General features: G+C 36.3%; 1 pseudogene across 1 annotated transcript in view; it reads right to left on the bottom strand.

The window, feature by feature from the left end:
• Window positions 1-1,410: 1,410 nt before the first annotated feature.
• The window catches only part of LOC149893407 (stimulated by retinoic acid gene 6 protein-like), a 36,790-nt pseudogene continuing 12,548 nt past the window's right edge, over window positions 1,411-25,652 (bottom strand). Inside the window, exons 14-16 of the transcript XR_016445512.1 lie at window positions 2,257-2,416; window positions 2,006-2,134; window positions 1,411-1,829 (exon numbers count right to left, since the gene is read on the bottom strand). The product of XR_016445512.1 is annotated as a stimulated by retinoic acid gene 6 protein-like (transcript). The remainder of the gene's footprint in view (window positions 1,830-2,005; window positions 2,135-2,256; window positions 2,417-25,652) is intronic.

The raw sequence follows: 25,652 nt of genomic DNA, 5'->3' as shown, positions 1-25,652 counted from the left end.
TTCCAATACCTTTGTCCAACAATGTTCGTGTCACGAGCTCTCTGCTAATTTTTGGATTATTTTTTGACTCGTTGAAGATTTGTGCTAGCTTATTGTAGTTGAGTCTGGGGTTTTCTCTGCTCATTCTGAATATACCATTTTTGTCACGGTTGCTGAGTTTGGATGGTCTCCCAGTACGCGGCATGTCGGAGACGTCCTTGGTAACTTCCCAGGTTTTGATGGTTTTTCTAACGCAATATTCAGAAATGTGAAGTATTTTGCCTATTTGAACGTTTGTGTGATTTTTTGTCCTCGCCATACCAATAACTTGCCACTTGATGTCACTAGAAACTGATTTTCGACCCATTTGCACGCAATTGAAATTAATTTGAAATTTGCAATATTTCAAGTTGATTTTTAATGAATTAAAGGCTGCCTGATGATGTTGTGATGAATTTTTTGATTGTAAAACTTCTCATTTTAACTTTATTTAAAAATAAAAAAAAATTTCGCACCGGATTTATCAAATAAATAGCAAATAACTGATCCTAAATAAAATCGTTTAAACTTTTGTGACACCTCTTAATTTTTATCACCTACCTTTTAATGAAATTTCTGAGTAAACAGTGTTGAGTTGAAACCTACTTTTTTTTTATTCTATTAACAAATAACCTCTTTACCAAATCGGAAAAAAAACTATTCTGATATCTATTTCCGTTAGATTTTAATTCAAGAAAAACCGAAGATTAGATCTGAAAATTCTGCAATCGTTTAAACTTTTGTGAATACTGTAGAAGAAGAATCCTATATTTGAACATACTACTCTGTTTAACTTATTAGCTACTGCTAAAGTGTCTGTTTAAAATATTATGTTTGGTAATTGTATTACATTTTCTGTTTCTTCTATGTTTAATCCTTTTAATCGTAATTCTAAAGCTACAAAATGTTGATGATTTTGGTATTCCTATTTTAATACTTAAACTTTTTGTGCATAATTATCCTGTTATGTATTGGAAGAAGGCCCCAGCTGATAATGTGAACGAACTGTTATTTAAAAAGAGGAAAACGTAAATCATTTAGATTGAATATTTTTATTTGAATTAGTTCTTATTTACAGGTAAAGTTTTGTGTAATATTTTTGATATTGTATAATTCGAAATGAAATTTACTTATTATTTCAATTTCTTATTGGTCGTAAATTTCTTTTAGCGATGATTTTGCTCTAAGTTTTCAAGATTTTGCTATAAGTTATGGATACTTTAACTATTGTTTCAGAACTCAGAACAATCTCTTTTTTTGATGATTTAGTTTAAAAATAAATGACAATAACGTCTTGATCTGCAGTCTGTCTAAAATAAACATCTCTCCGTAAAATTCACTTATGCTTAAATAGGCGTAGATTTTAATGAAAAAATTACTCTATCCTTACTTTAACGCTTTTCTTTCAAGGACATTTTAAAATACTTTTACAGCTAAAATGAACTATAATTAATTAATCAAAATAAAAAGCATAATATATGTAATTCATTAAAAATACAACTTCATTTAACTCGACATCAGAGCGATTGAGGAAGACGTGGAAAATGTTCTAAGAACCACACGTGATTCTTCATTTTCCATGGAATTCAACTTATCAATTTGTAAAAGATCTGAGTTTGAATCATGATCTTCGCTTTTATTTATTTAAAATAATCTTGATTGAGTATTAGGCTGACTTTTCCTCTTACGAAATTGCTGAAGTGATGGATTTTGAGATAAGATAATGTAAAGATGCCATCTGGTGATAACGCGAATCTTTTGAGCTTTCCACTCAGGTGACTGGCTATTTTCAATCAAAAATGTTGAGGAATCTAAACTCAATTTTAAAATATATCTTGTAACGTCTTTTCTGAAAAACATAAAGTCAAATAAATGGGTTTATTAACCCTATATAATCCAGGTTTTCGGTGAAATTCATTTAAATGAGTGACACATTCAAGCTCATAACATAGTAAGAAAAATGAAATCATAAGTATGGATTTCTTACCGATGTAATTGTTACTATCTTTAAAAAACTTCTTTCCCTTCGCCTCTAACAAAAGACGCACAAAACAATGTAAAACCGGATTAGTATGGTGATGCTCAAGAAGAATATAACCGACGTATGACATATAACCTAAAATGAAAATTGAAAATTTACTTTACGTAAAACAAGAAGATAAACGTGAAATGTACAGTTTATCATTTTATCGTACACAAGAAAAAACAACAATTAAACAGCATGCAAGCAGTCTTTACCAGAATCCCAGTTCTCGTATGATCTTGGGAGAACACTTTTCTGTAATCTCTGGAAGAATAAAACTCCGAAAAGAAGAGCATATATCACACGAAGGATCGACGAAAATATCCCAATAATAATGTTGAAATAAAGAAGAATGATGCACCATGAAAGATTCTTCTAAACGATATATATGAGAAAATGTTACAAATTAGTAAAGAAGAAAACAAAATAGAGCATAAAACAATATTATGGCCATAAATATTGTGCTTAACTTACTTTAAGACTAACCCCACGTAGCGGTGTCAGTTTAGAAAACTTCGATAAATTTTTTAAAAATAAAGCTGTTCAAAATACTTTTTCACTGGTGTCAATAGATAGAAATCGCCCTGCGAATATATAGATTTTCGGTTTAGGATATTAAATAGTACATGTGTTATCAGAGGGTTTGCACTTCGACCTGGTTTCCAAAAATTACTCAGTTTTAATCATAATCTAAGCCAGAAGAAATCATAAACCTAACTTTACTCTGTAATTTCACTGACTTAAAATATTCGCACCATTATTAGTTAATAAATACATTTTATTTTTGTCATACAAGGCTTTAACACATGTTGTTATTGTGTGACCTGCAAAGCTTAAAAACGTTTTACATTCTGTTTTGAAAGTCATGAACTGCTTGAAGCAAACACACATGGTTAATAAGTATGATTAGGAACTTCAACATCTTTAAACTAAGATACTTGCTACAAATACCATTACTAATGAAATATTTGAACTTAAAAAAAAAACACTTTCTTAATCAGTCTAATTGTTTGGTTCTTTACATTAATAATAAAAAATAATAAATCTATCTCTATTATCTTTTTATTTCGGTAACATCAGAAATAAAATGACTACATCACAACAACAACGATACACGACAAATAATCACTACATCAATAAAATGACTACATCAATTTTATTTTTCAATCCAATTACAAAAGTTTTAAATTATTTACTTCATGTAAACAAGTAAGGTGTTTGTAGAAATTTTAAATTTAGGGTAAAGCTTTATTTAAGCATCGCTGTGGAGTTTTCTTATTATGAGATGCTTTTTTTCAGATAGAAGAGTTTTTTTCAAATAAACATGGCTGCAGTTATATTTTCTAGCGAAATCTTTCTGCTATTGATATGAATTTGCCTTTATGAAGCATTTGGAAAAACAAAAAAATACTGATATAAATGTCTAAAAATGGCTAAAAATAGTGTAAATAACACTTTTGATACTTTAACGAATTGTAGATTTCTAAATGTTTGCTTCACTGAAATCAAAATGGTATGTTTAGCATGATGCAACTGATACTCTTTACTTGTATTTAGATCTATCATCAAAATATCGAAAAGAGCCTCTTATTGATTATACACTTAACAGTAAAAATAACGCACCAATTATAAATTCCAACTTATTTTGAAAAATATTGTGTTTTCCGAATTCATAAATTACAAAGATGATAATCATATTTATTGTTACGTCTTTTGTATGTTTTATTCCGTTTCCTTTATCTAATTTTGAAATTATAGCAGCTTTTCATATGTAGCATGTTTTGCTGTAACTAAACCTCACTTATAAGAGAAAAGTGTATATTTGTTTTAAATTATTTTAACAGTAGAAAAGATAACTGTCATTTGAGCAATACATCTGTTCGCAATGCAGCGTTCTAGACAAAATCTAAGTCGTGGCGAATTTGTTGCAATTGTTACTTTATCCAATGAAGGATTAACAAATCGCCAATTTTGTGGAGGATTTGGAGTGTCTCATACAACAGTCGGTAGGGTTCTACAAAGGTTTGTAGAGATCAATGATCACGCTAAACGACTTGGCCAAGGCAGACAACGAACTACTAATGCTGTGGAGAACCGATTTTTAATTCCTCGCGCAACTTGCTGAGGTTCGTGTTTATATGTGGCTGTTCATCAAGATACCATAACAAGAAGACTTCGTGCTTTAAATATATGACTTCGGGCAGTAGCTACTGGTCCCAGATTGTCTGTAGACTGCCGAAGAAACAGACTCTTATTTACATATGAGTCAACGTTTTGACTTGTAAGTTCTGATCGCCGTCCTAAAGTGTGTACAAGAGACCAACGTAGTATTGAACTTGCAACAACTAATAAAAAGGTTGCTATGTTCATGTAAGGCGTTTTTTTTTTTAAAATAAATTTGCATTTTCTTTTTTTTATTTAGAGTTTTAAGTTGCATGAATTAAATAATTAAATTTAAATATTATTAGATGATATTTATTATCTAATAGTTAAAGTTTGCAAATTAGATTTAAATAAGTTTGTGATAGTTATAGTAACATTATGTAACAATCTATTATATGATTTACTTCAGTGGTATGTCTTTAAAACGAATATTGTCTGGTGCGGAAGAGAAGCGTCGTAAGCGACTGAAGGAAATGTTGGAAGGGGCAGATACCAACCGCACTATTACTTCTTTCTATGCAAGAACTGTTTCCATGGTTGCATTACAACGAATGTAATGATACAGTTTTATGCTACTATTGTATGCTAATGGAGATGCATAATTTATCATCTTCAAAATGCAGCAAGGATATTTTCACAAAAACTGGATTTTTTAATTGGAAAAAGGGTTTACAAAAATTCCTGAAACACCAAAATACTCTCTCTCATCGAGAAGCCATCGAGAAGGTTATAACATTCCTTTAACAACTAAAGATGTTGGTGAACTTCTTAGCAAAACTCATGCAGAGGAAAAAATGGTAAATAGAGCAATATTAATTATACTAATCACGAATATTCAATTTCTCGCCATACAAGGTATTGCTCTGCGTGGTGATTACAATACAGACAAAGATTATAAAGAATTTAATTCGAACTCTTCTCAGTTACTTAATCTCAGAAGCAAAGATAATCCCGTATTAACTAAATGGATGAGAAAGTCGCAAGATAAATTAACGAGTACAGCTATCCAAAATGAAATTCTGTAGATAATGGGTCTCACTATACTTAGATTAAATTACATCCAACATTTCTGGAAAATGGTTTACTATTATGGTAGATGAAATCACAGATCAGTCCAACACTGAGCAAATGGTGAGTTGCTTGCGATATGTAACTGAAGATGACTTGGAAGTGCATGAAGTGTTTGTCGGACTTTATAGTAAGGAAAACACATCGGCTGAAAGTATTACTGCAACTATGATATATGTTCTTATGCGGATGAATCTTTCAATTAATAATTGTCGCAGTCAATGTTATGGTGGTGCCATCGTCATGACAGGTTGCAAGTCTGGAGTTGCAAAGAGAATATGTGACCTCGAACCCAAAGCACTATATTCCTATTGTTATGGTCACGCTTTGAACTTAGCAGTACAAGATACACTTAAAGCTATCAGCATCATGAAAAATGTTTTGAACACTGTTCATGAAATTACAAAGTTGATAAAAAGAATTTTCGAAACGTGAATGCTTTTTCAAAAAGATAAAAAAAAAATTCTCCCTGGGACACCCGGTATTCGTATACTCTGCCCTGCACGCTGGACGGTAAGAGCAGAATCATTTTATTCCATATCTGAAAACTATAAAGCTCAACAAGTTGCTTGGGAAGAAGCTAAATTTGAGACAAAAGACAGTGAGATCGTCGCTCGAATAGGCGGAGTTGCAGCACAAATGGAAAAATTCCCTTTCTTGTTTGGAATTGAATTGGGCAAGACTACTTTATGCATGGTAGACAATCTATCAAAAAGTTTTAAAAAGGTTGCACTTTTGACTAGTGAATGTCAGAAAGTTGTTCAAAGAACTTTAATTACATTGAAATCTATCCGGTCTGAAAACTCATTTGAGCTATTTTGGAACCTTATTGAAATAAAAAGAAAATTACTTCAACTAGAAAAACCTGCTTTGCCCCGCCATCGCAAATTACCTCGTTGTTTTGAAATAAGAGCATCTGCATCAGTATTATCTGAAAATTCTAGTTTTGACTTTTTCAAGAAGATATATTTCGAAGCAATAGAAATGACAATTGGTAGCATTCAATCTAGATTTGGACAATTTTGAAAAAAAATCTAGAAACTGCAGTAATGTTTTATAAAATTCTTATACTTTATAACTTATACTATATAAAACTTGAAGTTTGTAAAAGTAGCCAAAATTTGGTTTCTGTTTCTGATCTATATTTTAATTTCCGAATCACGTACACATTCGTAAATTCGTAAATTTTTAGGCCGAATTTTACTTCATATCATTAAAAATATTTTTAGATAATAAGTTACTTCAAAGACTTTCAAGAAATCACATTTAGAAAAGTTAGTGTAATACATACAGTATAGACATTACTACAGAATTCTGAAGTGTTTTATTGTTAAGAGACATGTTATTTGCGCCCCTACTCTTCCTAGCCCCCCCCCCCCCCATATTAAATAAGTTTTCTACGGCCATGTATAATACACATAACTATATGCCAAAATGCATCATAACAATCAAGAGAGATAAAAAGAGAGAATATTACAATAGCTTCGATTATATATATATATATATATATATATATATATATATATATATATATATATATATATATATATATATATATATATATATATAACTATTATTGTTATTTTCAATTTTTCATTACCACTTTTTTTGTCACGGAGATTTATAAAACTTATCGGCTACAAACAATAAAACCTTTTAATTAAAAAAAACCCCGCGTTGTTGTCATATTCAGATTCCGTTTTTTGAACTCATTTATTTGAAATAAGGTTTTAAAAAGCAGCGTGAACTGAAAAATGCGTCACTAGTTTAAATAACCATGATTAAAGCGAGTTTTAATTTTGGTGTGAATGGGGTATAATATTAAAATTCAAGTTTTGGAGTGGCCAGCTTGCAGTCCAGATATGACCCAATAGAGCATCTTTGGGACATAATTAGACGCCGTATAAAAAGCCAACATCCACCACCTAACAGCCTTGACGGGCTGCGACAAAGTGTTATCCGCGAGTGGGAAGATATCCCTTAAGAAAGGATTAGATCTCTTATTGACAGTAAGCCTCGGCCTTGTCATGCTGCAATAACTTCATGAGGTGGTAACACTAGTTATTGACAAGTCTAAAATGTTTCAGTTTAAGCTGTATTAGTGTATATAACAATAATAATCATTTTACTTTGTCTGGTTAAACCCAAAATATTCTTAGATTTAGCAAAGAGTAGAGCTAGTGAATTGTCTTATCAAGTAATCTGAAGTAATCTAAATGGCTATGGGCTCAGACCAGCGATTTGATAACGGATATGTTCTATCATTATTCGATACTCTTAACCATAAAGCGCTCGGCGCGGCATGCGAGTGGCTTTAAGAGTGTGTTCGATACGAGACCCAGCGTTTGGTTGACGGTATCTCTTAAGTGGCAGATCCAATGAAGCGACCACCATCGAACTTTGCAATAGCGTCTAGCACGACGAAAACGTTAACATTGACAGACAAGGTTACAGATGCTGTACGAGTTATATTTATCGTAACACCATTACCGTTGTTTCCAATCTTAAATCTTGAGCCTTTTATGTATTGAACGCTAGTGCTACGGAATTTGACGAAGAACCTGCATACCAATTAATAAAGGTTATGGTTTGGATATTCGGCTCACCAGAAACCATGTTCGTCTTAAGGGAGGCTATGCGATTTGTTCCTGAAAGGCATCGGCAAGTTTCTTCGTACATTCTGTGGGGGTTCATACCGTTTAAGTTTAGCAAGTTGTTCCTCTATAGCTATGTTTACTCTCTCAGGGTTGAGACTTGGCTGATTCTTTTCTGGCTGGCGCGCGAAAGCAACTGAGCTAGGGAAGGCAATAATATATTTCAAACTGTCGCAAGCAATATTAACATCAAACAGCCAGCTGGTTAGTGTATCTACTTGTTGAATCCCCCCAAGACCAATAAATTTTACGAAATCCAGAGCAAAGCAACCAAGAGCGATTTTAGTAGATAACGAGGCGAATAAGACAGTCTAAAACTCAAGAGCGATGTTATTGAGATTATAGTTGACGAGCTAACAGGTAAAATTGACGTGGTTATCAACCTTTCACCGCGGATAGCATGCCGCACCACTACATCTCTTGCGGGGTTGAGCTGTGTGTCATACCTGGCGGATAGAAAGCCATCTTGGCTAATGGGAGATACAATATTTGGAGAATGATCCGACACTTTAATAGAGTCTTTGAAATCTATCTAAACAACACATGAATTTGAAGTAAAATGGCTGAAGATTTTAGTGAGGAAATCCCTCTAATAACTGAAGAAAGTAATTGGGAGAAAGACGATCTAGATAGATTACCTAATGAATCAGGTCTCAATACTCTAGAAACAGATGTTATTATATGAACAAAATTGTTAATATATAGCAGACGTTATATATGAATAAGCTATTGTCACAATGCTACATGTTCCTTCAGAACCACTGATATCAGATAAGACAGGAGTAGATAGAACAATGGATGTATGGAGGGACTTGGAAGCCTCGAATCTTAAAGAAAAGTTCTATAAAGCCATTAAAAAGTTATATAAGAAATAGCCCAAAATCTCTGTTAATCCTGATAAAGCGAAAGGAGAATTTGTGATAAAGGACTCTAAAAAGGTTCACTAATATTTGGAGTAGAACGCAAGGATCCTTTGGATGGGAAGATAAGTTTTATAGCTATTGCATATCGAAATAGAACAACTGCTGGAAAATTTAGATTCTATAAGTGGAAATACTAGTATTAAATTAAAGTTAATATTAAAAATTGTGAGAAAGACGCCCTCGAGAGTAAAGCAAAGAAAGATGAATATCCCATCTTAACTCCAGGCATATGAAATGACTTGGATAAAGTAGTATTGTGTTAGATAAAACGACTGCTAGAATCAACAATCCAGCTTATGAAAATGAAAGCTTGGATATAGTCTCTCTCAGTCTTGAAAAAAACCATCTTTCACTCAGTGGAGTGGGGAATAACGCTGATCCCATAGATGAAGCATCGAACAACCTGAAGAGCATCACACAGCTCATAGGTAATGAGAATAGTAAAAAAGACTTAGCTGCAAAAAAAATAAAGAGGATTGAGCGAAATATTCAAATAATCAGGGAGTCAGATGTTAGAGAGAGAAGTTGGGCAACATTGAACAGGAAAATAAAAATATAGAAGGAGCCAAAAAATAAGATGCTGACTCAGAAGCTCGGAAAAAGGAATTAAAAGAAGGATTGAAAAGTCAGTTCGCTCTGATGCGTGACTTAATCAAACAGATAATTGGAAAAAGGGTGTCGTGAATAACGTTTTCAAGATGCAATTAGCGTGTGTTGGTGTTAAAAATGTACGTAGTTGTTAAGCATGTGCGGTCTTAATGTATTCAATGTGTTAAAATGACGCGTTTATAAAACTGTATAAAAGGAGAATGTAGTTTGTAAAATTCATAGTCAGATGTAAACGATATTATCAAAATCAAAAAGAAATTGACTCTTTAGTGTCTCAGGAAAAGTCTGATAATTCCCCACACTCCTTGGTGGTGACTACTGCCAGGACGAATGAAACCTACGATTTAGCAAAGAATGGACCAAGAGTGAGCTTACTAGAGAGAAATCAAAATGATAAGAATAAACATCAAAGGCATAAAACGCAACACGATGAATGGCGAAGTATCAAGCACAATCTTGGCGTTAGACAAAATAACAAATTTATTGGGAAGATTTGTAATGGCAAATGATGAGCTGACCAGAAAAATGCTCGACGACGGCGAAAACTTCGATTCGGTAGAAGAATGGCTTTCGAAACCAGTAATGGAAGTAGAAAGAGCCATTAAAATCAAAAACAAAATGGTGGACAACTTGAATTCGATAAACAAAAACGAATGCGTTAGAAAATTCGAGTATGAGAAACATATCATGGAACAGCAGTTAATGATTCAGAAAGAAGCAGAAGAAGAATGGTATCTGAGGAAACTAAAAATGAAAGAAACATTGCTTAAACCACTTGGAAACGAAAACGAAGCTACTCAGCAAATCTTCAAGCTTCAAAAGTATACAATCCCAAAATTTAATGGCGATTATAAAGACTGGTTACGATTTTGGAATTAATTCATGGTAGAAGTCGACAACTCAAACATATCAAACATCAACAAATTCAACTACTTACTGGAGCTCGTCATAGTAAAGCCCAGAGAGGACATACTTGGTTTGCCACATTCGTTGGAGGGATACGAGGAAGCAAAACGCATACTATAAGAAACTTATGGAAAAGATATTTGGGTTCACAAAGCATTGATTAAAGATTTGGAAGGATTGACGGCTATGCACAGCACGCACAAGATCAATGAGGTTCACGACTTTTACAATAAACTTGCGAGAACTGTTCGAACATTGAAAACTATGCAGAAATTGCAAACGGCTCAATCATTCGTGTATTCATTGATGGATAAACTTGGAACAGCTCGTGAAATACTCACGAACTTGAAAAGTTACAAAAATACATTGAAAGGAATCCGTTGAACTCAACTTTTAACCCAAGCGACGAACAAAGGGTGATAAAAATAACGTAAACGTGCAGTACAACTATTCACCCGACCGTGATTGGAAACGTAAACGTATATAAGTACGAACTTAACAACAAAACTGAAGCTGAAACCTACACGAAAGGAATATAAAAGTATTGAACAGCTCTATGGAACAGTGGACAAGCGTGTGGAAATATACACTATCCTCCAAAACATTAGCAACCAAATAGAACAAAAAAAAATTTCTACTTTGATTACTTATTACAGCAATTTTGTTTTTTTAATTACGCTTTAAATGAAAAAAATGGTTAATATTACATATAAGAAAAAAGATTTTAACATAATAAGACTACTTGAAAAAAAAATTTACGTGAATTTTTGTTTGTATTGGTATTTTAACGCAAAAACGTGGTCCTCCAAAACATTAGCAACTTTTTGAAAACTACCCTAAAAAAATGTTAATAACAATAGTTAATGGCATATCCTTTACTTTTTAGGATCAAGGAACATCTTCTCGACATAGACTCTATGAGTTTATTAATTTTTTCTTGTGTAATCTCATTCCGCGTGGTTTCAATAGCTTTATATAGCTCATCGGTAATTTTGAAGGGTCCTTTGTGTTTTAGGGAGAGTTCAACTTGGTACCATAAATTTTCAATCGGGTTGAGATCAGGTAATTGAGCTGACCATTTCATTACTTTCATTTGATTTGTTTCAAGCCATTCTTTAACGAGTTTAGAGGTGTGTTTGGGGTCGTTGTCTTATTGAAATGTTCATAAAAGAGGCATATTATTATCAGTATGAGGAACCACTTTATCCTTGAAAATATCACGATAAACATACTGATCCATTATGCCATTTAATCGGTAAATAGGTCCAACTCCACTAAAACCAGAAAAAAAAACCCCAAACCATTGCACATTTTCCACCACCATGCTTTATTGTTCCTCTTGGATCTAAGCGTTCCATCAAGGATTTAAGCGTTTAGCTTTAGGTCTACGTACCTTTAAATTTCCATCAGGACCTTTCAAATTGTACTTTGATTCCTCGCTCCAGAGTACTCTATTGCAATCATTTGTAGTCCAGTCTCTATGAGAATTTGCAAACTCAATTCTAGCTTTTCTATTCTTCTGAGAAATGAAAGGTTTTTTTGCTGCTCTAAAGCTCAAAAGTCCTGAAAGTTGTAACCGTCTACAAACTGTATTTTGAGACACGGAAAGTTTCAGTTTTTTAATAGTATCATTAGCGCTGTCAAAAGGATATTTTTTAACATGACGAATAAATTTTCGATCGGTGAAACGACATGTTTTGAGTGGTCTTCCGCCCTTGTTTTCTGTTTCTAAAGGACTACCTTTATTAAATCGTTTGATTGTTCGACATGCAATTGATTTGTTAATGGAGTATTTTGTTGCGATTTCCTTTTGTTTGACTCCTTTCTTGTAATCTTTTACAATACGTTCTCGAAAAGCTAAATTATACTTGTTTCCTGCCATTATAATCCAAAAAAGCATATATACGCGATCTTAAATTAATATTGTAACTATTGCAACACTCCATATTTATCTCTGGACAAATATTAACAATTAGTTGATTCTCATTGGTTAAGTACTAATAATTACAACACAACAATTCCCTTAGGCATTATTTCAACACTTGTGCTGCTGCTTTTCCGTGAGTTTTTGTGAGTAATTATAAAAAGCTGCTAATGTTTTGGAGGACCACGTTTTTGCATTAAAATACCAATAAGAACAAAAAAGACAAGTTTATTCATTTTCAAGTAGTCTTATTATGTACAAATCTTTTTTCTTATATGTAATATTAAGCATTTTTTGTATTTAAAGCGTAGTTAAAATAATAAAATTGCTGTAATTAGTATTCAAAGTAGAAAAAAAGCATTTTTTTATTTGGTCGCTAATGTTTTGGAGGACAGTGTATAACGTAACGCCAGAATCAATAACATATAGGAATTTCGGATCAAAGTTAATTGCACCAACGTAGAAAAGGAAACACTCACCTTTTTACCCAATCTGATGATCAAGGATGTTAAGAAGCATTTTGCAAAATTGAAGAGACTAAAATTTAGCGATGATGAAGGGAATGACAAACTTCAACCTGTTCACATCATACTCGGTGCGGCTGATTACCAGCGAATAAAAACCACGGAACCGTCAGTCCTCGAAAAAAATCCGGATATATATCCAGGAGTCGAATTAACTATGTTGGGGTGGACTCTTTCTGGGAGACGAACACAATAAAGTTCTGGTATTGAGAAAAGTTTCTTATTGAACACTGGTCGTGATAAGTTCAAGCAAATGTATTGTTTAGAAGTACTTGGATTATTAGACACAACAGCGAGTCAATGTCCCACAAAGGCTTCTGCGAAAAACTGCATCAAACCGACGAAGGTTATTATGAAACCAAAATGCCGTGGAAAATGGGTGTTATTAAACTGCCAAACAACAGAAATCTGGCTCTTAAAAGATTGGGAAGTATTACGACTAGATTGAAAAATTTTAAAAAACTTGAACAGTATAATTATATAATGGTGGAACAGATCAATGAGGGAATATTGGAAATGGCTCCAGAAAAACCTACGGGAGAATTATTCGCTACGTTCCTGATCAAGCGATAATCAAGCGATAATCAAAGAAAATGCCGAGTCAACGAAAATGAGAATTGTTTATGATTGTTCAGCTAGGAAAGATGTTCAATCTCCTTCATTAAACGACTGTATAGAAGTGGCACCATCGCTGCAACCTTTAATAATTGACATACTCATACGAAATCGGATGAATTTACTCTGTGTTTTAGCTGACGTGAAGAAGGTGTTTCTACAAAATCGAATACGCGAAATGGATAGAGACGCATAACGCTTAATTTGGTATATGGACTTAATATTTAAACTCCACCCTCTGGCTGATGCAGCCATTTCAAAATTATTTTTCAAATTTAATAGGTTTAAATAAGCCTAATGAGCCTGAGCTTCTTTGACTTTTCCTAACTTTGTAATATGTTTTTAATGGCATATAACTCTAATCATTCTACTGCTGGGTAACACCCTGCCCCCCATCCCAAGTATAATACTTTCATTGAAACAGCCCTTGGCTGATGCAGCCAAAACTATGACAGAAATATACTGCGTTATGAACTTTAGACTAGTTATTTAATGAAATTCACTGTAATGAATTATTATCTAGGCTCAGAATATTTTTATTATACATAAAAATAAATTATATGGATTGTATATATTTATTTCATATGTTTAGTACTCTATTAGAAAAATATAATGAATGAAAGTATTTTAACGTATGACAAACTTTGATTTGGAAAATGAATCTTCGGGAAGTGAATTAGAAGATAACTTTTCGGAAGATAACAATAAAAACGAAGTTTCAGGTTTAGTAGAACATGATCTATTTACAGAAAAGTATGTTGGCCGGAACGGAAGAATTTGGAAAACATCAGTAGATGAGCAACGTGGTAGACGAGGCAAGGAAAACATTGTGAGGGAGCGAATGCGACCGAAAGCAAATTCTGCTACAGTGCGTGAAGCTATTGATTTATTTTTAACAGCAGAAATGAAAGATTGAATGCTTCATGAAAGTAATCGAGAGGGCCAACGTGCCATAAGCACTAGAGAAATTTCTCAACATATTTCACAACGCTGGTAAGTTTTCAATAAACTGCTATCTTATAATATGTTAAAAATGTAATTTCGACTTCATTTATAATGTAGTCTTGATAAGTTTATACTATTGTGTTAACTTTACATAAATATTCATATTTTTATTGGTCTTCTTAGGCATGACACAACAGAGGAGGAACTGGTTGGATATTTTGGCATTCGTTATCTTATGGGTGCTTTGAGAAAACGCAATTGGTTTCTTAGAGACTTGTGGAGTGACGAACTTGGAATTTCTGCCAATAAAGCCACAATGTCTTGTGAAAGATTTGAGTTAATCACAAATTTCATGAGATTTGATAACAAGAAAACACGCACTGAAAGACGCCAACGTGATAAACTGGCAGCTTTTAGAGAGATATGGGAGCGATTTCTCAAACGTTGTCGCCAATGCTTCATAGTTTACGATATGGTTTGTGTCGATGAACAAATAGTTCCAAGATGTGGGCGAGTGCCTTTTAAAGTTTACTTGCCAAAAAAACCTGACAAATATGGCATCAAAATGTAGGCATTAACTTGTTCAAAGGCTTACTACTTTTATAATGCTGAGATTTATTTAGGAATGATTGCTAGGGAAAAAGAAGTAGGCAAGGCAAACGAGTGGTGCTACAGCTAACTGAACCAATTCATGGTACTGGGAGAAGTATCGCAACTGACCAATTCTTCACATCTATTCCGCTAGCCAAAGAACATCTAGCACCGAACCTCACTCTGCTCGGGATCCTAAATCGTAACAAACCAGATATCGCTCCCCAACTACTTCTTCCCTAAGTTCAATTTGATTCTATAACCGTGTATTCTGAAAAAATGCAGCTAGTGAGTTAGATTCCAAAAACTAACAAGCTTGTTATTATGTTGTCTGCTCTCCATACATCTACGGAAGTGTCAGAAGAAGCGCATCGGAAGCCATTTTCGATCCCCCAATACAATAATACTAAGTTTGGTGTAGATACTGTTGACCAACTAGCTCATACATACACTACACGGCGAAAGGTAAAACTAAAATTTAGTAACAATAGTTTTTTTCCTTACGATTTTTAAAACTTTAATAAATTTGTATCTTGTAATTTTTTCTAGACACTGCGTTGGACAAAGGACTTTGTGTGGCCATCTACTCGATCTTGTTGCCATTAATGCAAGTATTTTGTTCCTCTTAAACAGGCCACAGTGGGAAGGTGATCATAGTGGATCAAAAAGATGACAATTCTTGCTGAAAATGAGCCTGGAAATGATGAAAACAGCAATTGAACACCGAATAATTGATCTGAGAGGGGCATTTCAACCTGGCCCTAGACGCGCTATTGCTTCTAAGTCTACAGAACAGAATAATCCACCCCAAGATGCCTTTCTCAAAATTAGAAAATCATGTCATTTGTGTCAGCTTCGTCAGCGACGTGTCTTTACAAGATGTTTCAAATGCACTAAACACACTTGCGGAGAACACTCGTCAATTATTTGTGATATTTGTAAATAGTGACGTAGAATTATCGCCAACATGAAATATTGCTATTTTGTTTTTATATTTTACTTAAGAAACCATAAATAATACATAATTTTGTTGTTCTTTTAAATAAAAAAAGTTATAATGGATTCATACTAAACTTGAAATGTCAAAGCCTTATATTTACTTTCTAGTTGCAGCAGCCAAGGGCGGTGCTTAAGGTTGTAAAACAAGCGCGGAAATTAAGGGTTAAAGAAAATGGAATTAACGGAGTTACGGTTTACAAGGGTGATTTTTGGTTCAAGTTTAAGCCTTTACATTCTTGGTGCCACCATTAAAAAGCATATATTAAAATACATTTATCCAAAAACGGTGCTTGCTCTGGAAGAAGATACTTATGTCGATGATATACAAGCATGTGGAGAAACGGAAAAAGAACTTATCAGGTTTAAAAAATAAATCAACGCAAATCTTAATGGAAGCTGGTTTCCAGCTGCACAAATGGCATAGCAACGTAAGGCTAAATCAACAAAGATACTTGGGATTTCTAGGAGCAAAGAAACAGATCAAGTATCGATTGACTTTACTGCTTGCATCAGTATCAGAAATAAGGAAGTGATAACAAAAAGCAAAATGCTATCTGCTATCAACAGTGTCTTTGACGTATTCGGATTTAGTGCACCTGTTTTAATAACTGGAAAAATACTATACAGTCGACTATGCTTGTTAAAACTCGGATGGGATCAACAAATTCAAAATGAACATTCAGAAGATAATAAGACCTGGATGCAAGACAAAAGATCAATTGCATCATGGAAGACGAGATGGAAGATAGTTGTTAATGTACGTAGTTGTTAAGCATGTACGGTCTTCATGAATTCAATGTGTTAAAATGACAAGTTTGTAAAACTGTATAAAAGGGGAGTGTAGCTTGTAAAATGCATGATTCGCAGTCAGATGTAAAAAAGGCCAGCTGGTATCCAGCCGTCGCACCAGCTGGGCCCGTTCCAAAGACTCCACAGCCTGAGCCGAAAGAAAAAGGGGTCATGGATAGGATTAAAGACGCGCTGCGCTGGCTCGCAGGGATAGCTGCTAACAAATTGTCCGGCATACTTAGCTCTAATATTGCCTGGATCTTCCGAGTTGAAGGCAAATTTTTGGGGTTTCTCGCCAAGAATCTCTGGCTTGCTCTCGTTGCTGGAAAAGGACTCATTATAGCGGCAGTAAACAAATATGAGAAGCACAAGAGGTGTGCTAGAGGAAAGAAAGATTTATGTATATTGAGGAAAATGGTTGTTGCAGGGAAGCAACATAACATAGACCAACAAGAAAGCTTCTAGATTTATATAGAACCTAGTACTGACGGTATAGATGTATTACTCCCATGTTTAACGAACAGACCACCCAATCGCAGTGATGGTAGTTACCTTGGTGGAGGTAACCACTATCCTTCAGCCGATTTTAATGAAAAAGTTGTTTGTGAGCCTACTTCACCGCTTCTAAATGTCATCTTGGGAATTGCAGAAGTCAAACAGACGGATGAGGTACCAGTATTTACAAGCAGTCTTTCTTGGTGTTTGATAGTAATTTCTGATATTGAGACACCGTTGGTCCACATTAACGCTGGTCTCTCGTTTAGACCATCTTATAAGAATACCGTACTTACCTATTACTTCAACAACATATTCCCAATATGGAAATGGACGAACCCCTTGAATCTGTTATTTATACAACCTTCGTAAATTTTGCAGTAAGCATGGTGACTGCAGCATGTTGGGAATCAACGGTTATGCTATACTCCAGCGATCTGTTCATGAGAGTCTTATAAAGCTTCCACCTATATTATTCCGTTAGGAGAATTCTCTGGCACTTGGGCGTTTTGCTACGTAATTCTAAAAGAATCGACCTACGAGAAGCAGACTGATACTTCGGTGCTTAATAAGATAAAAAAAGAATTTGGGGTTCCGGCTGGGGTGAAGCGAAAGTCATAGGCATGGGGTTTCTATGCAAGAGATTACGTACAGGATGGAAAAAATGCCCTAGAGGTTTACATAGAACGCCCCAAAGACTTTAGTGCCGACATCACACATTACCAGAATATATAATCGAACGCAAATACTACTCCCAATCTCACCCTTGCCCCAAGTCTATATCTTACCCCAAACGAATTTGGATTTAAGACCCGATGCGAGAGTAGAACAATGAGCTTCTCCAAACACCGCCGACTGCTTTAAGTTGTTCAACAGGCAACAATGGGTTGAAGTAAAAGTCCATAGGTCTGACACAGGGAACAAAAATCCAATTAAGCATGATACAGGAGATAAAAAGCCATATATCGAGCTACCCAAAGGTAAGTCATCAGAACCATCCGTGATCTCAGAAACTGCACTGAAAACACTATTAGCTATGGATAGGTCTGCCCTTAGATTCCTGATGGTTCTCCAATGGATATATAAAATAAAGAAGCTCGCTGAAGATTACCGATTACTATCGAAAAAGAGAAAAAACATCGCCTAAAGGCTAACCATATGGGTTTCTATCTCTGACAAGACTGGTCTGCTGACCAGTGTCGTCACTGCCAGTTTTCCAGCGTCTGTAATCGGCTCAATCCCTGGGATTGCGTTTGCGTGTGTCGGCGCAACATGTAGCATCCTATCGGGTCTGCTCATTATAATCGAAAAGCGGTACAAATCCTCTTCGAAGAGTTATTACACTCTATATTGTATACACCCAATCTTGTGCGGCAGTGGCCTTTCTACAGGAAGGTATAAGCGCTGCAATCAACTATGGAGAATTTAGTGTCGAAGAGTTCGAGTCTCTAGAAGAATTATATATCGGACTTCTTCAGCTCTTTGTCAACCCTCTCACTTTTTTTTACTTGCTTCGCCACCAGTATCCTTTTTCTTTTCTGGTTCTGCTAGCTCTTATCTCACATCCTCTTCGTCCATCATTTTTGTGGCAGCAGCAGCAATCTCCATTTTCTGCTTTTCCAGAGTCTCGAGAAGCAGACGCTGCTTTTCTTTTTGAGCAGCCGCCGATGCTTTTTCAGCCGGAACAGCTCTCTTGTAATTTGCTTTATGTTCACTGTCCTCCATCATATTTTATTGAAGCTACAGTTTCAATAGACAAATTAGGTTCATCCAAATTCATTTTTTCAACCAACTGATGATCGCGTTGAACAGATCAAGCTAGACGAGTTATATAAACGAAATTAAAGGTGCTCAACATTAATGTTAAAGGAGCTATACCTTAACCGAAGCGATTATATATTTCTCCTGAAAGAGCACACAAAGCGTGATGCAGTACTGGGTTATTATTAAGATCATCTTTCAGGGAAAAATGATAACCAACCGAAAAGAATCTCTTAACGAGTCCTGTGCATGCTGAGGTTGCCATATGACTAAAGCTGGGGTCAGTGCTCCTTCTCATCCTTCAGGAATATCCGTATAATCAGCATCCATCTTCTCAGGATCCATCTTGCTAACATCGCCATGCGTTAGTTTCCTTCCGATCACTTTTTTTTACTGTTTCCACAGCTTACAACAGCAGCCAACCAACTATGATAGAGCTCTAAGAGCTATTTTTCATGGCTCTGAGCTATCCTCGATTAATGAGTCTGAGTCATCTACAAGCAGTTCTTTTAGGACCTCCGCCATACCACCCCCATTCTCATCGATTATCTAGATGAAAGAACTCCTGTCTTTTAAGGGGAGTATCGGCTTGACACTCATCTGGTCTTTCACGAGCCTGGGGACTGCTGTGTAACTCTGCGCGATGATCCACAGGCTGTGCTTCATGTGCGGCCCACTTATGGCAATCTTGCAGAGAGGGGACTTTTGGGAGTCTGTTTTCTTTTCAGTGATGCAGTCTTCAATTATGAAGATGCGCTCTTTTACAGCCATTATCTAGGAAAGCAGGGTTTTCTGGACGCCGATGTGCTCTATGATTTTCGGTGTTACTACGAGAAATTTTTTGTCTCGCATCAGCTGGTAGTTGAGGTAAGTCTTGTTCCACTTTAGCTTGGGGCATTTGAGAATTTTTATGGAGTCCGGCCAGCTATCTATCAAACGGATGCAGAGCTCTGTCTTACCTGTGTTCATCGCGATGCAGCAAAGAAGATGACCTTCTATCGGGTTTATCAATGGAATTATTGGTGTCCAATCTTTCTAAAATATTGATCGCCAAGATAGATAAAGACTGTTCTTTATAAACCACTGGGTTCCAATTGAAGAAGTGATATATCGACAATAATAGCTGTATCTTTATTTGCAAGATATGTACCCCAGCACCTGAATATAAGAAAACTGTCGCTGACGTTGTGTTGTGATACACAACATCAGCGACAGTGGTTAGCGTTGGAACCCTGGCTTTCTTTTACAAATTGGGAAAAACCAAGCTAGTGTCGAGGATTGAGCTGCGGTTTGATTCGAGAGACGTTGGGAAATTGATCGGTTATTTGATGCTTTGTGGGTGGGCTCGGCAGATGATGGTCAATTAGAAATAGATCCCAGCCAGTCTCGCTCCTAGCAATCGAAAAATCAATGCGAGAATCAGCGTTTGCGAGCATGGCGGGAGCTATTGGGATAGCTATATTTCGCGCTATCGCCGGCGCGGCGGCTTTCGCTGGTAGCCAAATCACAGCACAGAAGCTCACCGGGAACAAGACCAAAGAGGAAATTGAAAGACGCAACAAAACCATGGAGGCTCTAATTAGGGCGCAGTAAGACTATGCAAAGAAGTACGCCGAGAACCTCAATAAAATCAAAGCTCACCTCGCAGCTGAGGGTGCATCTAAGTCTCTACTCGACGACTACACAATGGCGAGTCGTCTCAACCATGAGATGATGAGTGCCAGAGGAGCTCGACCAAGAAACTCTGTCTTCCTAACAAACTCGAATTCTCAAATTATTGTCCGCTCAGCGAGGACGAGAGGATGCGAGACTAAAGTTACATCGCCGCAGCCGGAGTCACCAGGGGACTTGCTGGATGGTACTTTAAGTCTGACGCGAAACATAAGACATAAAAAAGGAAAAATGGATTGTCCTGGACGAAGATTTTCAGGATGGACCCAGAGCCCCTGCGACTGGTCCGTTAAAACCTATTATTGAATTTATTTTACCCCATTCAAGTCAGTCGATTATCATAGAAGCTACTAGTTTACAAATTCCAAGAGATGATTAGACTAGCCCATAGTCGCGGATCAGGGGGATCTTGTCTGGCAAGACATAGAAGAATACGGATTTAGGGAGCATTGATGTTAGGTTTGCATTAGCAGTGGCACACAGAGCGTTTCTGTATGCCTGGATTGCGATAGCTAGGTCTACATTTGTTCCAGGCTGTCCTATCGATGCAAGGGCTGTGTATATCTGACCTTGGCGCTTGGTAGCGGCTGACTGCTATTGAGCATGGGATTGATCGCATGCCTCCTTGAGGTTGTCGCGACGCTGAAACTAAGCCTCCACATTGTTCAAGAAGCGGTTCTGAAGATTTATCACTGCTGTTACCATAATTTTTTCTCTCTGAGAGTTTCTCTTGGGTTTATGTAGACGCTTAAAGGATTTTTAACAGAATGACAAGTCCACACTTAAGCTCGCGAGAGCCACTAACCCAAGTCTTAAGGAACATAGGTTCAGTATTGGATAAGACGCTGCCCCCTTCAGCAAATGATGATCCAGCGACTTTCTGGCAAAGTAAAATTCCTTCTACTTTAGTGAGGAAAACCACCATGATGGAACCTGATGATGTTTTTCGTACTGCTATATGAAAAATTATCAAGAGTATCCGAAACTTCAGAAGGCCATAGTATATCATTAGGTAACTTGCAGTGTACAAGAAGAAAATCTCAAAAAAACCCGCTAGGTGACTGTTACAACTGATCCATGCTAATAGAGAGGATTTTGATCAATAAGTCGCTGGATTACAAGGATCGATGAGTAGCTTATTGAAAAAATATCTTAATAGTGTCGTAGCAGCTGGAAGCATATTAGAGTATGTGCCTTTAAAAGTTAAAACCACGAGGTCTGAAGATCATAATTTCTCATCTTTCCTGTTAAAAACAATTGCTTAAATAAAGAAAACGATAGGCAAAAACCTTTATGTTGATGCAGAATGGGATATCGGTAAAGCCAGAGCAGTGAGTAAGGTGCTAGTTCCTCGCTATGATAACGCGCACACCTGCACTAATGCGCTGCATCAGTTTCGCAGACACCTAGCTGAGCTTGGTGCTAGCCAGGAAATTCTTGATGCTTGCAAGAGATGTAATCTGGTTCGTAAGCATAATCAGAAGCAGAAGAGCAAATGAAATAGTAAGAAATCACAAAAAGAAGCTTTTACATCTTGCGATAGCAACTGTAGTGTTAACTATCCTGTGAAAGACTCATGTGAAAGTCTTGTTGGCAGTTGCTGCACTAACTTTAGTGCGGACTTTGATAGCACTCGCTCTGATAGCTGCGATAGCTTTGACTAAAGTGATTGCCGAATTATTTAAGAGCGCACTTGGTTGTCGATCTGGAAAGCCTTTACAAAGAAGCGGAGCCACATACTAACAAGAGCGCGGAAAAATTCGCGGGTACTATCACTCGCATTTACAAGCGTGGTCCACTGACTTGCCCACACCTGCTTCTGGTAGATCCTGGCCTCGAGTTCCTTGGTGATACTACTCAGATCCTTAAGAAGCACGATGTATAGATAAGGGAAGCAGCTGCTGCACCATCACGAACAAAGGATAGTCGAGCGTTTCAATCTCAATGAGGTTACTGCCCTTTGTGTTAGGCTCCCTCAACGACGAACCCACCAGATTTTTAGGTGTTAAACCCAAAGATGCCAAAAAGACTGTGAAGGTCTATCAAACACCCTTATAACGAGCCCAGAGGATTGTTAGTCACAAGGAATCTATAATATCAGCTGGCTCTGTCGTGTGTTATATATACGCATCAAGTGAGCTTGAAGGTGGGCTTCGTCAACGATGATGGCACCAACCCTATCTGATCTATTATTACACACACTATAGATTCAGTCCTAAGGCATGAGGGGCAGCTTGCCCTTTATAGTCTCATCGATGGGCCAGCAAGACGCTTCGTCCTTGTAGAGTTATACATATTTCCGGATGGGACAGAGTTACTGTCTGAAAGGCTCACTCAACGTCTAAAGGGTGGCCGTAGGCATGGAATATGATCCCATTAGACTCTATCCACCTTTTGGTGTCATTCGGGATAAAAAATGTCTTCACTTGCTCGTTTACACATTCTGGTATCCCTGACTACGGATTACAACTTGCGAACTTTTCATCTCTTTTCATTTTTTTAGACTTTTTTAGCTTGATTTATTTTTGAGTTCCTCTTCGACCACAGTCTTACTAACCCCCTTTGCCTTTTTATATTTTTTCCAGCTTTTAGAACTGAATACATTTTCGGTTTTAGCTCTATGAATTCATAGAAAACGTCGGCCCTTACACTCATCCTTGAACTTATTACAACCATTTTGCATTGTTGGATGTGCCAGAAATGGTTCATAGGGTTTTCACTAAAGTTGTACAGATCTGATTGTACCAGAAGTCATACATTAGACTTTTTCAGCTTTTGTAAAGCCTATTCTGGTAATCCTCAACTCCCTAATCCCCAGATTCTTTGAAAAAGATATAAAATCGATAAATTTTAGCTCCCCTACAGAGAAGGACATATACTTTTCAATGTTGTTGAGGATGCAAACAATTTTATCATTTTCCATATCTTTACCTAGAGCTTGCCTGATATGCCCGTCATAGCCTCTCAGGTTGTTAAATACAACAGGAAGCTTTGCGTTATTAGGCTCGCTCTCAGTCTTTATAGAGCTACATTTTGAATGGGCTGCTTGACTATAACTACCACTGATGTAGATGTGGTGAGGGACCTTGTCATCCATCAGATGTGCGTAACATATAAAGCATTTTTTCTCTTTACCATAGAAACAGTGAACTCGAGAGCTCATCGACTTTACTAAGCTGTCAAAGAATTCAATAACCTCATCCATCTCTTCCCGTTGGCTGTGCATAAGGTGCTCCATCACACCCTCCCCTTAGTATAAGAATGATACCTTAATTTTCCCATCGCCTGTAACTCTTATATAACAATAGCTACACAGGACCTGCTTCGATAACATACGCGTCGAGCTCTTTTTAGGATTGGCTGAGGCACCTTCAACGGGTATGTTTAGACACTCGAAGTCCGCATATATCATGAAAGGCACTGGTGTTTGCATGTATTTATTAACAAATTTTAGGATATTTTTTCCATCCTCCGGCATCAAAGTCCTTTGAGGTTTTCCCCCAATACCAAGGCAATCCTTGCGATGTTCTTCAAAGAGGTCTTTTGTTGAGAATACGTGCAAGAAGGTTTGCAAGAGTGCTTTATTCTATACTGCTTATTATGTTAATAGCAAATACCAGCCAGGCTCTTGAACAGAACATTGTGATTCCTTTCTGAATTTTTCTTATCTGTTATAAGTGAAAGTATTACAATAGGGTCTCCCTTCTCGCCTTCCTTGTCTTTCTGCTCTCTAATATAGACTTCCATTTGCAAATATACATCGGGTGCAACCCTTTACTCCATCCGAAGACGTTCACAAATTGCCCTGGGTTAGGACGCTAAAATTTTTTGAAATCTGTGACTCACCAGGAAATCTATCCCTGTGAAGTTGAGTTTGCCCAGGTGCTGTCTGTAATTCCTCTCACGTTCTTTATGGTTATTTTCTGCATTTCTTGGAAAGTATGCCCACTGCAAGCATCTATTATCCGTATCCCTTACGTTGATAACGAATCTCTTTGGTATGCTGCTAGGTGTCTCCATATAGCTACTACCGCGGAATGGTCTGTACTTGGAAGAGCAAATGAATATAAATTCGCATCATTTTATTTGACCAGCTAAATTTATTAGACGGGAAAGAAGTCAACTTTTCCATTATAACTCTATAGAATACTTTGTGTGCTTACTCTATATCGTCTTTAACCGGACTCATCACTCTTTTCCCAATTTTGAAATACTATAGGAAATGTATAAGAAACTTTCCGCAATTCCTCCTCTATCTCCTCCAGAAGTTCACAAGTTTTTGGCTTCAAGTCTAACATCAGATCAGATGGGAATAACTAGAGCTTATGTCCTTTTGGTAGGGTGGCTATATAATTCTTAAATTTACCGGCACTTTTGTAAATTTCGACGTTCAGCAGTTCTTCCTTAGCTTCTGATCTAAAGACTCGTGTTTCTGATCGGTTGGCTCAGTCTCATACTTTTGATTTGTTGATAGCAATTCTTTTGGTGTCAATATTGTCAACATAACTTTGACCGGTCAATTGCAAGTCTCCTGGAGTCATTTCTATTATCTTAAGTTCATCTTTACTGAGATCAGAGACTTGTGTCTCTGATGGGTTATAAGAGCATGCTCAGGTTCTTTTTTTTGGTTGATTGATGAAGCTACCTGTTTCTTAAAGGCTTCCAGGTACTCGTCTAAAGTTATTATTTTATGTGCGTGCAAGCTCTTTCGATCTTGCACTACGGAGCTTTCCATGTTTTATGGTTACTATCTATGCTATACGTAGTCTCTAATAGTAAAAAAATATATATCGTCAATGTATCGGACACACTCCTACAGCCACACGCAAGCCACGCCAAGCACTTTATGGTCAAGAGTGTCGACAAATGATAGAAAATAACCCTAACCAAGTTGCAGGTCTGAGCCCTTATCTATAACATTACCTCAGTTTACTTAATAAGACAATTCTTTAGCTCAACGCTGAGCTACAGAAT

The sequence above is a fragment of the Hydra viridissima genome, unplaced genomic scaffold (assembly GCF_058129835.1).
Source record: "Hydra viridissima isolate aposymbiotic clone 2 unplaced genomic scaffold, HvirCarnegie_v1 scaffold_1, whole genome shotgun sequence".
Lineage (NCBI taxonomy): Eukaryota > Metazoa > Cnidaria > Hydrozoa > Anthoathecata > Hydridae > Hydra > Hydra viridissima.
The sequence above is the reverse complement of the archived record's forward strand: the minus strand, read 5'-3'. Positions and strand labels throughout refer to the sequence as shown.